The sequence below is a fragment of the Myotis nattereri genome, assembly GCF_964212035.1.
Source record: "Myotis nattereri genome assembly, chromosome: 2".
Taxonomy (NCBI): Eukaryota; Metazoa; Chordata; class Mammalia; order Chiroptera; family Vespertilionidae; genus Myotis; species Myotis nattereri.
In genome coordinates this window covers 208,657,763-208,668,588 of record NC_138076.1, presented here as the reverse complement: position 1 = coordinate 208,668,588, position 10,826 = coordinate 208,657,763, and the positions used below count along the sequence as shown (strand labels likewise).

Here is a 10,826-nt window from a genome sequence, read left to right as displayed (position 1 = left end):
ACTCTCACTTTCTGGAGGGAACTATGTGAAGTAGGGGTGGGGGCGAGAGGTGCCCGGGTGAGGGGCCCAGGGGAGAGGCTGCGCTTGACTCCCAGTGCAGCGCTTGCGTGTTCTCCCGCGTCACAGCACTCGGAGAGTCAGGGCGACAGAAGTGGGTGCACCCAGCTCCCAAGCCTTCTGTCGTGGAGTCGGCCTGAGGTGGCCATTGGGGGCCACTGGACAGCAGTGGGAGGGGCTACCAGTTCCGAGGTCTGCAGAACTGGTTCCAGTGACACCTCTGCTTTGTCCCGTGTGTGACAAGGGGGCCACCTCTCCTGACTGTGCAGGACCACGCTGCTTGCCTTGCGGGTTGGATGAGTGAGTGTGAGAATGTGGCACCACGTGCAGGGCCAGGGTGACACCCTTCGTGGTTACCCTCACCCACTGCAGCTACAGTGGCCCTGGGCCCAGGCCCTCCCTCCGCCCCCTCCCCCCTCTCCCCAATGTGCTGCGATGGAGTGCTGCACAGAGCAGGCAGCCAGGAAGCAGGATTGCCTCGAAGCCCAGCCTCCTTAGCAAGGGGCAGCCTTAATAGTCCAGAAGGTTAACCCAATCCTCTGCCTCCTGCTGCCCAGCCCATCCCCTATTAAATTAACCTTCTTCCCGCTCAATTAGCACCTGGGGCGGAGGCACCACCACTATTACTGGGGATGTGTCTTTGGGGGGTTGGAATAATAGATCTTCCTCCGCCTCCCTTCCCCCTCAGCTCTGCAGACCGTCCCCAGGGAGGCTCCGGAGAGCCACCTGGGCAAGCTGACACCTGGGGTGCAGAGGCAGCAGGCTGGCTGCTCGATGCTGCTGATGGCAATAATTACAGTGATGATAACAATGAAGATATTAGCTAATATTCATTGAGTCTGCGAGCCAGGCCCGGTGTGAAGCCCTCTGTAAGTGGCAGGGGATCCCCCAAGCTTTCTGAGCGGCTCATCTTAGTCCTCATTGCGCAGACCAGAAACAGAGGGGTTCCAGACGAGGCATGCGTGCGTCCACGGTCTCGGCCCTCTCCCTGTTCCTTCCTCGCCCCTCCCGCCACAGTGACCTGCGACAGTCCGGCAGCCTGCTCCCTTGTCCCACAGCACCTGCACAGCTGGGGCGCACAGTGGGCGCTCTGTGGGGCTCCCCTAGGGGGTGGCGGGGACGCTGCTTCAGGATCACCAGCTTCTCCAGGCCCTGAGTCTCTTGCGGTCTCAGCAGTGGCCGTGGGACCTCTCCGCCACACTCTCCCTGTCTCCCTCCTGGAAAGGGCAGGGGCTCAGGGTCCAAGTTCTGCCTTATTTCCTCCTGGAGGTATGTCCTGGGCAAGTAAGTTCACTTCCACTTCCACAGGGTCTGCTTCCTCAACGTAAAGTGGGGATCACGGTACCGAATCCCTAACGCCTGTATGCCGCTTATGTAAGAGAATACCAAGTGTGTAGCATTGTGTCTGGCACATAGTAGGTGTCAAGTAGATGAGTTGCCGCCCCCTTCCCATCTGTCTCCTAGATTCATTCCTGGTTCCCTGGAGTGGGTCTTGGGCTGTGTGTGTGTGTGTGTGTGTGTGTGCATGCGCGATGTTTCCTTCCCTTATTTTCAGCCTTCAATCCCCCTCCCACCCCCCCCCCCCCCCGAAATGCATAGGACCTGTTTCCTGGAGCAGGGCTGGGGGCCTGAGGAGGCTTGAGGAGGGAGGGCCTAGGAGCCGCCTACCCCCCAGCTGAATGTGCAGAAGGGGTTTGGAGGGGGAGACAGGGTACGTCGTTGTATGTGTGACTCTGTGTGTGTCACTTCTCTCAGTGGGGGCGTGGGGAGCAATTTCCAAGGGCTGCTCTGGGCCCAACCCCAAGACTCAGGCCTGACTGTTTCCCTCTTTGGCTTATTTCTATCATCTCTTTCCTCCCACAATTCTCCCTGGATCTTGGGACTATAGAGGCTGTGGGGTTGGCATGCCCTCCCCCCTCCTTTCCTTGACCTTCTCATGGCAAAGGGGGAGGGGCTGGCTCTGCTTGTTGAGCCATTTCCTGTCTGTCTCTCTCGGCTCCATACAGGTAGAGACTCAAACAGCATTTGTTGAACAACTTCCTTTTACCTACAGGCTGACGTTCACACCCTTAGGAGCACGTCTCCCCCAGGGATAGCTTCTGTGCTGGAGGCTCAGGCAGGACTTGCAGGGATGAGCGCCTGTCCTGGAGGAGAGATGAGACATGTGGGACTCTTGCCACGCGCCCAGCGTGGGGCCTGTACACAGTGAGGCTCGCTTGACGGCGGTTCTCTGTTGTCTGTGACCCCACTGAGGTGGGGCAGGTGCTGCAGGCTGGAGGCCGCGTGCTGAGCCAGCCTTGTTTGGTTGGAACCACTTCTGCTCAGGGCTTTGCAGGTCTCCCGTGATCACACACCTGCTATTTGCCAGGCACACAGCGAAACACTCTATTATCTGGTTTAATTTTGGCTGGAGGGCTGTGAGAGAGGCCGGGGGCCAATGGCGGGGGCAGGCCAGGGGCAGAGAACCCGGGAGCTGAGGTCTGGAGGTCCGGAAGCCTGACGTGGCTTTTGGGAAGACGAGACTGGAATGTAGTTTGGGGATCAAGCATAGAAGACCATACACTCGGAACTAAGAAATGAAGCATTATCCTTTTCGTCAGGGAGCGCTGAGTCTCTGGGTGTTTGTTAAATGCAGGTTCTTGGGCCCTGCCTGCTGAGACTTTGATTCAGTAGGGTCAACGCAGGGCCCGAGAACCTGCATTTTAAATGCGTTTCCAGATTAATGCGCCCATGTTGGCAGCTGAAGAGGCTGCTATGTATTCCCAGCCATCTCCTGGACTCCTCCCACACACCTCCTCATTTTCCAGAGGAGCCTGAGCTCAGAGAAGTGAGGCGCCTTGCCTGGGGTGACACAGCAGCAAGAAGGAGGCTGATACTGACGTATACTGACTAATAATCTTCCCGGTTCACTGGCTGCTGGTCTAGAGCCCCTCATGCAATTCTCAGAACCATCCTCTACATCATTCCTGTTGCATCGATCAGAAACCAGGGCAGAGTCTGTGGTCACGGGTTCAAGGCCGCGCAGCCGGTAAAGGCATGAAGTGCGGTGGGGATGAGGGAACCCAGCGTCTTGCATCTTTGGACAGAGCGATGCCCTCCCGCTCCCTTTCTTTGGTGCGAGGCCGCGGGTGTTGCTGAGCCTGCGGCTGTGCGTGTGAGCAGAGGCCAGAGGAGGGAAGTGGTGGGGAGGAGGCCGGAAAGCCGGGAAGGCGTCCTGGAGGAGGCGACGCAGAGTCGCCTAGCTCTGGCCGAGGCCTGTCCGGGTCTGGAGGGCAGCAGGATGTGCTGTGCTCGTCTCCGGTAGGCGCACCGGGCTGGGCCAGCGGGGCACCTAGGCGCAGTCCCGGGCCGGGCTTGGGCACGGCGGCTGGGCCGGAGGAGGGCAGGCGGGCCGGCTGGGCGGGAGCTGCGGGGGCGGGCAGGGGCGCGGCGGGAGCGGGGGCCGGAGCGCGCACAGAGCCCCTTCCGGGGGCGCCCGCCCCCCGCCCCCCGCCCGCGCGGGCTCACAGTCCCAGCTGCCCGCGGCTCTGCGGGGGCCCCCGCCCGCGCGCGGCCAGCCGGCGGGTTTCCGCCTGCCTTCCCTGTGCTTAGAATTTGCAGCCGCATCCCCTGACGCTCGCAGCCAATTTCACGGCCTCTGGGCTCGGCGCGGTGTGCGGGATCGTAAACCCGCGGGCGCGGGGCGGGGGACTGGCGGGTCCTGGCCTGCCCGCGGACAGGGGGCGATCGCGGCGAGGGCCCGCGGAGCTGCTGGCGAGGATGTGTGTGTCAGGTGGGTGTGGACGGGATGGGGGGGGGGGGAGGACTGTGCGGGTGTGCAGGTGTGCCCACGTGCGTGCTGGAGGGCGGGGAGTAGGCCACCATGTGAGGGGGCATGTCTGGGGCCTGGATGTGTTGACCCCTGAGCTGTGTAGGGGACCCCTGTGCCCACGGGCAGGCTTGTGTGGGTGTCTATGGTGAAAGCTGTGTGTGGGGTGGTCCACTGTGTTTCCGTGAGTGTGTTACCGTGTGTCTGTGCATGTTCCAGGCATGTAGGTGCACCTGTGTGGGCCTGTGTGTTGAGGTGGGCCCCCTCTGCGGGCAGCTGTGTACAGTGAATCGGGGGCTGTGTGCCCACGTGTGTCTGAGGGAGTGTGAAAGTCTGGTGTCCTGTGGGTGCAGGTTGTGTGTGAGGGTATGTGTGCGACTTGGGGTGCTGTCCTGTCCCTGCTGGCCACTGGGCTCAGGGTCAAGTGTGAGCCTTGCAGCTGGTGCGGAAGGGGGAGCAGTGACCCTCCTGGGCCCGGGAGCCCTTTCCCGGAGCAAACCTGCTGCCTTTTTTTTTTTTTTTTCCTGCCTCTGGGTAGTTGTAAGGGAGTTGAGACGGCGCAGGGGGCCTGTGTTTCTGTGCTGTGCTGCTGGCTGCCAGCTCCGGTGGGCCTCCATTTGTTTGGGAATGGCTATGTCAAGGGGCCCAGGTGTGAGCGTCTGCCTGATGGGGAGGACCAGGAGGACCATCTGGGCTGGTGGGGGTGCAGGGCCAGGCCGAGAGGGGGGCCTCCAAGGGGAAGGGGTGAGTGTGTGGTGTGCACGTGCATGCACAGATGGAGGGACGGTCCCGCCAGGCACGTCTGTCTGCGAGTGAGCCTGTGCAGGTGGAGGTCGAGCAGGTATGTTGCTCTTAGGGTGTGTGAGCACATATGGTGGGAAGTGGGGCACAGGCTGTGGGCACGCGGGGAGGGGGTGCAGGGCCTTGCAGAGTTCTGAATCAGAGATGTGCGCTGGGAGAGGGTGCCTGTTCCCTGTAGCAGCGGGGAGTAGGCCGTGTTGCTGTTGGGGTGACCAGCAGAAGGGTGGCGTGGTTGGGCATGAGAAGGGGAAGGCTATGTGTGGGCGTCAGGGCAGTGTGGGTGGCCATCCCCACCTGGGTGTGTGTCCATGACTGAGTGAGGTTGGGGCTGGGACTATGACTTGGGGCCCAGCAGGCAGTGAAGGACATGGGGTGGAGAGGGTGGTGTGTATGTGTGTGTGTGTGAGGGCCCTGTGGCTCTCAGAACCTCTATCCATCTGTTGCTTGCTCCTCCTGCCCAAGAGGCCATGGCGGGATTGAAAGAAGTCCTGTGGCCTCTGGCCCCTCCCGTGCCTCTGAATCCAATGGGGTTGGTGGGGAGCCCCCAGCTCTCCATCTGGGCCTGGAGGCCCTTCCCTTCCATCTCTCTTGCCCCATCCTTCTTCTCCATCTCCCTGCCCCCATCTCCTCATCTCCTGCCTCGATCTCTCTCCATCTCTGCCTCCATCTCCCTCCATTCCCTCCCTCTTTCTCCTCCCTCTCTCTCACACTGATATTCATTTGTGGTATATTCGGTTGCCATGGGAAACCTAAGAAAGAAGTGAGTGTACCCTTCAAGACTTCAGCATTTTTCCCTCCTCCCTCCCTCCCTCCTGCTGTCCCCTCCCTCTCCTTCTCCCCGCCTCTCCTCTCCCTCCCCCTCCCTCTCCCTTCGCCTCCACAGGAGAGGACTTGGGTGAGGAGCTGCTGCTGCCTGAGCTGGGCCAGGACCTGAGACCCGCTGCCACCGCTGCTGCCACCGCTGCTGCTGCGGGGACCGCCCTGAGACCAGGCCAGGAACAGAGCCTCGCTGGCCACAGGGGCCCCCTCTGCCCGCAGACGGCTGGTAAGGGCAAGGTCCTTCCCGAGCGTGTGCGTGTGGATGGAGGTGAGCCCGGCTCACATGACCTGGCCTTGCCAACCCGTGATGTGGGCCAGCCTCTGCCCACTGTGTGTCCCTTCCTGCCTTGCCCAGCCCTGCCCCCAGCTGCGGGCACCCCAACCCGCCCCTCCTCAGCTTCCCTTCCACAGGGCCCATGAGGCAGCTGGTAGAGTGGCAGGCCTTCTGGGGGCTGGGACTGGTCCACTGGGAGGCTGGGGAGGAAGCCGCTGCTGGCTGCTGGCTCAGACACCCCCCCACTCCTGCCTCTTCTCCCAGCTGAGATGCTGAGCAGGCCTGCCTGCAGCCCAGCCGGCTGGGGCATCTGTACACCTGGAGGGGGTGAGGGGCTGGCTTCCTGGGCCGGCCTGGGAGAACATGGCCTCTTCTCCCTCAGGTGGGGCCTTTCTGTTATAGAGAAGGGCAGCCTGAGGGGCTGGGAGTGAGTTGGGAGCAGGGGAAACGCTGGGCGGAAGCAGTACCTGGCCTGATCCAGTGGCTTGTGTGTTGAGGCGGCAGGGAGAGCAGGCTTCCACTAATGGGCCAGGGCCGGCGGGCAGGCCTGCAGGAGCCCTTCTGTCCTGGCTGGGGCTGGCGGCTGCCCCGAGAGGAGAGGCTGAGGCTGTCGTTGTCACTGAGGCTGTGTTGGTGGTGGCCACGTGGAGGGAGCTGTTGTCCTGTCGGTTGCTGAGTGACGTGGAGAGGGACCCGCCTCTGTGGCAGTGTGGTCTCCATGGAGAGAGGAGGAGACTGGCAAGGAGGCTTGCAGGCTGGCCTGGGTGTTGGCGGTTGCTAAGGAGAGGGAGATGCGTCTCTAAGCTGTGATGGTCCCCACGTGGGGGGCTGTGGCTGCTGAGGTGTTGAGGTCCTCAGGGAAGGGCTGGGGCTGGGGCTCTGGAGGGGCTTGTGCGGGGATGGGAGGGGTGATGGGGGCTCCAGGAGGACAGTGGGGGTGTGACAGGGGAGGGGCTGCTGCCGTGCCTTGGTGTGGTGGACACAGGCTGACGTGGGCTGAAGTGGGGCACAGTGGGTGATCTGAGTTGTGTCCCCACATCCAGTGCTCATCCTGCCTGTCCTGTGGCCAGACTGGACCCTGTTGCACCGCCAGTGTCCCTCCTCCCAAGGTCCCCTCTGTCTGTCCTTTCCTCTCACTTCTGTGGCCAACTTCTCCTCCCTCTGCCTCCTGGAGCCCTCCCTCCTCCGGGCCTTTGAACGTACAAGTCCCCACCTGGATGCATCCTCCGTCCTGCCCCCAGAGGACTGCCTTCCCATCCTTCACACTTGTTGTGCCTGCCTTTGAGGTATCACAGGGGAGGCGACTTGCCCGAGGTCACGCAGTGGGCACACGCTGGGGCTGGGATTTGACCCTGGGGCACCTGCCTCCCCAAATGTCCAGCTCACCAGGCCTCATCTCCCCCCGGGAACCTCCGCTACCCTCCCATGCAGAGTCATCTGGCTCTAGCACGTACAGCTGTAAAACCCCGTGCCTCAGTTTCCCCATATGTGAAATGGAGATGTACATGCCTCTCGAGGTTGCTGTCACTTGGGATAAAGTATGTGATGCCCCTGGTGTGGTTCCTCGAACTTAACAGACTCTCAGTAAGTGATTGCCACTATCAACATTCCTTTTGAAACGGAATTTGAAATGATTTTCTGACATGCCCTGGGGGGTGGGGATAGCAATGCCTTCTCATCAGAGACCTGCCTTCATGTGTGTGCCCTTTCCCCCTGACCCTCGAGTGGTGAGGTGTTGGGCTGACCTCGTGGTAGCAGGAAGCAGGGCAGGAGAGGGGGGCCTGTGATGGCCACGCAGCACCCTGGTGGCGGAGCCAGGATGGGCCCAGGTGTGCCTGGATCCTGTCCCATGTTCCCCCCTGCTTGCTCCGGGGCCCTGTGTGTGCGCTTTAACCCAGTGGGCCTTGTCCCCTCGCTCATGCCTGAGCCCACTCCCTCTGGCTTTCTTCACAGCACACAGCGTGGTGGTGCCTTGGGAGTAACAGATTCAGGGAAAGTCAGTCCCTTCAACCTCCTTGACACCACCAGGGGCCAGGCCAGGCAAGGACTGAAAGGATGCCCAAGGAGGGGCATTTGAGGGCCTTGGGGAGTGATGGATGGCTGTCTTTTGAGTGACAAAGATCTGGTTCAGATCCTGACTCTGCTACTTTCTAGGTGGGTAGCCATGGGCACATTCTAGGCCCCAGTGTCTTCATCTGTACAATGGGGATGATAAGAATGCCTACTTCACCTCAGGCAGGGAATAAAGTTAGTGCACAGGGCCTGGGGCCTAGGAGGTGCTTCCTGGGCCATGGCTGTTCTTTCTAACCCACCAGACTGCTTCACATTTCAGGCTGAGCTAGCGAAGAGGGGAGAGGGCTATCCTGAGTGGCCCCAAAGGGCAGAGGTGGACCAACCAGGCACAGACCTCAGTTCATCCCAAGAAGAGACGTTTAGCAGTGAGCGCTGTCTTGGGGTGGGATGGGGAGACGTAGCGAGTGCTCTGTGTACAGTGAGACCACAGAAGGCCAGCAGGGGCATAGGGTTTGGGATTATAAGACTCAGGTTCACATCCTGATGTTGTCATTTACAGTCTGTGGGGTGTTGGGAGGGTCAGTTTCCCCACCTGCAAAATGGGAGGAAAAGCAATGGAGCGAGCGTGACTTTAAATGCATTCATATTTGCGGAAGGGACCCAGGCGTCCCTTGAACCTGCACAGTATCCAATTTTCCAGAAGAAGAAAGCAAGGCGCAAGGAGCTTGAGGTCTTAGAGCAATCATACCAATAGCTGCTCTTTATGGGGCATCTGCTGTGTGCCAGGCGTTTTCCTACGTGCTCTGGGTCTCCTCTAATTTTCCAGCCTTTACACTTGCTGTTCCTTTTGCAGGAGTTGCCGTTCCTTCTTTGCTCATTGCTGCTTCCTGGGCGCCGTTGCCTGGCTGTCTCCTGTTTCGGTTCATTATCGCCTCCTCCAGGAGGTCCTCCCTGACCACTCTGCCTGATCTGGGCCTTCTTCTGTTTTCTTTTAGTCCCTGACACAACCAGATGCTATTTTGTTTATTTGCTTGTTACGCACCCACCCACCGTGGTAGGTTTTCAGCTCCATGAAGGAAGCAGTTTTTTCTGTCTTGCTCCCTACTCGATCCCAAGTGCCTTGGATGGGGCCCGGCACATAGTAGATGTTCAATAAATATGCATTTAGCGAATGCATCCTGTTCTATACATGAGGAATGCGGGGCACGGGAGGCTTGCAAATTGCCTGCGGACACACAGCTGGAAGTAGGTGGCAGGGCTAGCATTTGATCCCAGGTTGGCCTGGCTCCAGGTCAACCGTTGTATTCTGCTGCACGACACCACCCAGCTGGAAGCCTGGCCTTTCAGGCTGGAGTTTGGACTGTCTTTTGAACACAGACAAAACCACAGAACACCTCTTCAGTAGGAAAGGTTCCTGCCATAAGGAAGAGCTTCTGGTAGCAGCCTGAACTGTCAAATCAGTTCACTAGCTGTGTGACCTTAGGTAAATTACTTAACCACTCTGTGTCTCAGTGTACTTGTCTGCAAAGTGGGGGTAATGTCTTGGCTGGCTTAATAATCTTGGCGGGCTTCTGGGAGGCAGTGGACTTTGAGCTTTGATTTGCAGGCTTGGCTCCAAGTCCCTCCCCACCCTCCCCCGCCTCCCCAAGGTGGAAAAACAGCCTTTGCTGAATCACCCCAGTCCTGGAAGGCCCCACTGCCCACGCCTGAGGGATCTGAGATTTTGACTTCTGAATAGGGGACATTTTAAGTGCTTGGGACAAGCCATTTTCTGCCCTGCTAGCCCCCTCCATCCCCCCCAAAGAGAGAAAGAGAGATCAAAGAGGAGAAGGAAACTGATTGTAACAGTATCCACTATGTGCTAGGGACATTCCCGGCCTTAACCCCTTCACAGTCACAGCGGCCCCTGCAGAGTAGGGGTTATTAAAGCCTTTTGGCAAATGCCATACTCAGGTTTGGGGAAATCCTGTGTAGAGAACAGAGCAGGGATTGGACCTAGGCTCAGAGGCTCTGCCTGCGTGTGACCGGAGAGAGGAGGGAACAGTAAGGCTCCTGGGATGGGTGTGCCCTGGGGTTACCCAGAGAGCGGGCTGTGGGTCCCAGGATGGAGTTCAGAGTGGCCCCAATTTTAGAGGCTGGACCTCGAGGGGCTGTGGGATGAATAGATTGCTTTCCCCAGCCTGGATGCCTCCCCACCCCCCTGCCCCCCCACTGCTGGCAGCCACGCGAGGCCAGGGAATAGATCTGGCGTTGTGCGTGGTTGTTCCAGTGTCTCGCTCAAGACCCCATTTGTTTGGGGAGGAGAAAGGGGGGTCTGTGGTGCCCAACAGAGGTGGGATTCATGGCCAGGCCTGGGGGGCAGGGTAGCCTGCCTGGTACGGACTAGGCCTGGAGGACCTCCAGGAGGAGAGGAGGGGGCTGGGCATGGTCTGGGGTCCTGTTTTTGTGGTCTGGGGGCAGAGTCTTGTACCCCAGGTTGGGGGGCTGTGTGGGTGGAGGGGCAGGAGGAGGGGGTAAGAATCTTGCCCCCATGACTTTCTAGTCTGAAGGAAGGAGAGCATGATGACCCTGTCCTCAGGGAGCCCTAGTCTTAGGGGAGTGGGGGGCCTAACCATGCCATCAGGATGCTTGTCTGAGGGGGACACAGCCCTGACTTCAGGGAGTCCCCATCTGAGGGGGGATGGAGCCTCCACTCCCAGGAGCCCTAGTCTGAGGGTGGAGGCACTTGTGGGTTTTAGGTGCTCAATCTGCCCTCTGAATGTAGGAGAGGAGAGTCCCACTGAGTGAAGGCTCCCTGAGTTCTGGGAAGACTTCCTGGAAGAGGCAGTCCCTGAGGCCTGGGAAGGGGTTGGATTCAGGGCAGGGACTACAGAAGGGACTGTTCTGTGGTTGGAAGTAAGGCATGGTGGGTTAGATCCCAATGCTGAGTAGTTACATGCACCTGAACCTCAATTTGCTCATCTGTGAAATGGGGACATTGCCTGGGCACTGCCCGGCTCCTGGAGGGAGGGTTGGAGAGAGAAGTACCTGTACACAGTAGGCCCACAGGGCTGC

The 10,826-nt window shown here is 59.8% G+C and overlaps 1 long non-coding RNA gene across 1 annotated transcript; it reads right to left on the bottom strand.

The window, feature by feature from the left end:
• Positions 1 to 2,081: 2,081 nt before the first annotated feature.
• Positions 2,082 to 6,374, bottom strand: LOC308514739. The gene is made up of 2 exons (XR_013995611.1): positions 6,227 to 6,374; positions 2,082 to 2,201 (listed from the first exon to the last, which is right to left on the bottom strand). It is a non-coding gene; the product is annotated as an uncharacterized lncRNA (long non-coding RNA).
• Between the last annotated feature and the right edge of the window lie 4,452 nt (positions 6,375 to 10,826).